The 1,949-nt window shown below is 42.0% G+C and overlaps 1 non-coding gene across 1 annotated transcript; it reads left to right on the top strand.

Moving 5' to 3' along the window:
* The first annotated feature begins 1,566 nt into the window (after positions 1–1,566).
* On the top strand, positions 1,567–1,674 carry LOC130937840 (small nucleolar RNA R71). Its single transcript, XR_009069035.1, has one exon. It is a non-coding gene; the product is annotated as a small nucleolar RNA R71 (small nucleolar RNA).
* The last annotated feature ends 275 nt before the right edge of the window (positions 1,675–1,949 follow it).

Below are 1,949 nucleotides of genomic sequence, written 5' to 3'. Positions count from 1 at the left end.
TGGGGGCTCTGTTTGACTCTACCTTGAGAGAAGCTCTTCATGCTTCCTCTCCATGGTGACAGAGGGATATCCTTGAGCCTTAAACACAAAGGATCCTTCATTCACTTGAATGATCAATTCTCCTCTGTCCACATCAATCACAGCCTTTGCTGTGGCTAGGAAGGGTCTGCCAAGGATGATGAATTCATCCATGCATTTCCCAGTCTCTAGGACTATGAAATCAGCAGGGATGTAATGGTCTTCAATTTTCACCAGAACATCCTCTACAAGTTCATAAGCTTGTTTTCTTGAGTTGTCTGCCATCTCTAGTTAGATTCTTGCAGCTTGTACCTCAAAGATCCCTAGCTTCTCCATTACAGAGAGAGGCATGAGGTTTACACTTGACCCTAAGTCACACAGAGCCTTCTTGAAGGTCATGGTGCCTATGGTACAAGGTATTGAAAACTTCCCAGGATCTTGTCTCTTTTGAGGTAATTTCTGCCTAGACAAGTCATCTAGTTCTTTGGTGAGCAAAGGAGGTTTGTTCTCCCAAGTCTCATTTCCAAATAACTTGTCATTTAGCTTCATGATTGCTCCAAGGTATTTAGCAACTTGCTCTTCAGTGACATACTCATCCTCTTCAGAGGAAGAATACTCATCAGAGCTCATGAATGGCAGAAGTAGGTCCAATGGAATCTCTATGGTCTCATTTTGAGCCTCAGATTCCCATGGTTCCTCATTGGGAAACTCAGTGGAGGCTAGTGCATGCCCATTGAGGTCTTCCTCAATGGCGTTCACTTCCTCTCCTTCCTCTCCAAATTCGGCCATGTTGATGGCCTTGCACTCTCCTTTTGGATTTTCTTCTGTATTGCTTGGAAGAGTACTAGGAGGGAGTTCAGTAATTTTCTTGCTCAGCTGTCCCACTTGTACCTCCAAGTTTCTAATGTAGGACCTTGTTTCAGTCATGAAACTTTGAGTGGTTTTGATTAGATCAGAGACCATGGTTGCTAAATCAGAGTGGCTCTGCTTAGAATTCTCTGTCTGTTGCTGAGAAGATGATGGAAAAGGCTTGCCATTGCTAAACCTGTTTCTTCCACCATTATTGTTATTGAAACCTTGTTGAGGTCTCTCTTGATCCTTCCATGAGAAATTTGGGTGATTTCTCCATGAAGAATTATAGGTGTTTCCATAGGGTTCTCCTAGGTAATTCACCTCTTCCATTGAAGGGTTCTCAGGATCATAGGCTTCTTCTTCAGATGAAGCATCCTTAGTACTGTTTGGTGCATTTTGCATTCCAGACAGACTTTGAGAAATCAAGTTGACTTGTTGAGTCAATATTTTGTTCTGAGCCAGAATGGCATTCAGAGTATCAATCTCAAGAACTCCTTTCTTTTGATTAGTCCCATTGTTCACAGGATTCCTTTCAGAAGTGTACATGAATTGGTTATTTGCAACCATTTCAATTAGCTCTTGAGCTTCTGTGGGCGTCTTCTTCAGATGAAGAGATCCTCCAGCAGAGCTATCCAAAGACATCTTGGATAGTTCAGAGAGACCATCATAGAAAATACCTATGATGCTCCATTCAGAAAGCATGTCAGAAGGACATTTTCTGATTAATTGTTTGTATCTTTCCCAAGCTTCATAGAGGGATTCTCCTTCCTTCTGTCTGAAGGTTTGGACTTCCACTCTAAGCTTACTCAATTTTTGAGGTGGAAAGAACTTTGCCAAGAAGGCATTGACTAGCTTTTCCCAAGAGTTCAGGCTTTCTTTAGGTTGTGAGTCCAACCATGTCCTAGCTCTGTCTCTTACAGCAAAAGGGAATAGCATTAGTCTGTAGACCTCAGGGTCAACCCCATTAGTCTTGACAGTGTCACAGATTTGCAAGAATTTAGCTAAAAACTGATGAGGATCTTCCAATGGAAGTCCATGGAACTTACAATTCTGTTGCATTAGAGAAACTAATTGAGACT

This window comes from Arachis stenosperma, chromosome 6 (genome assembly GCF_014773155.1).
Source record: "Arachis stenosperma cultivar V10309 chromosome 6, arast.V10309.gnm1.PFL2, whole genome shotgun sequence".
Classification (NCBI taxonomy): domain Eukaryota; kingdom Viridiplantae; phylum Streptophyta; class Magnoliopsida; order Fabales; family Fabaceae; genus Arachis; species Arachis stenosperma.
Note: the sequence above shows the minus strand (reverse complement) of the source record. Positions and strands in the feature narration are given on the sequence as shown.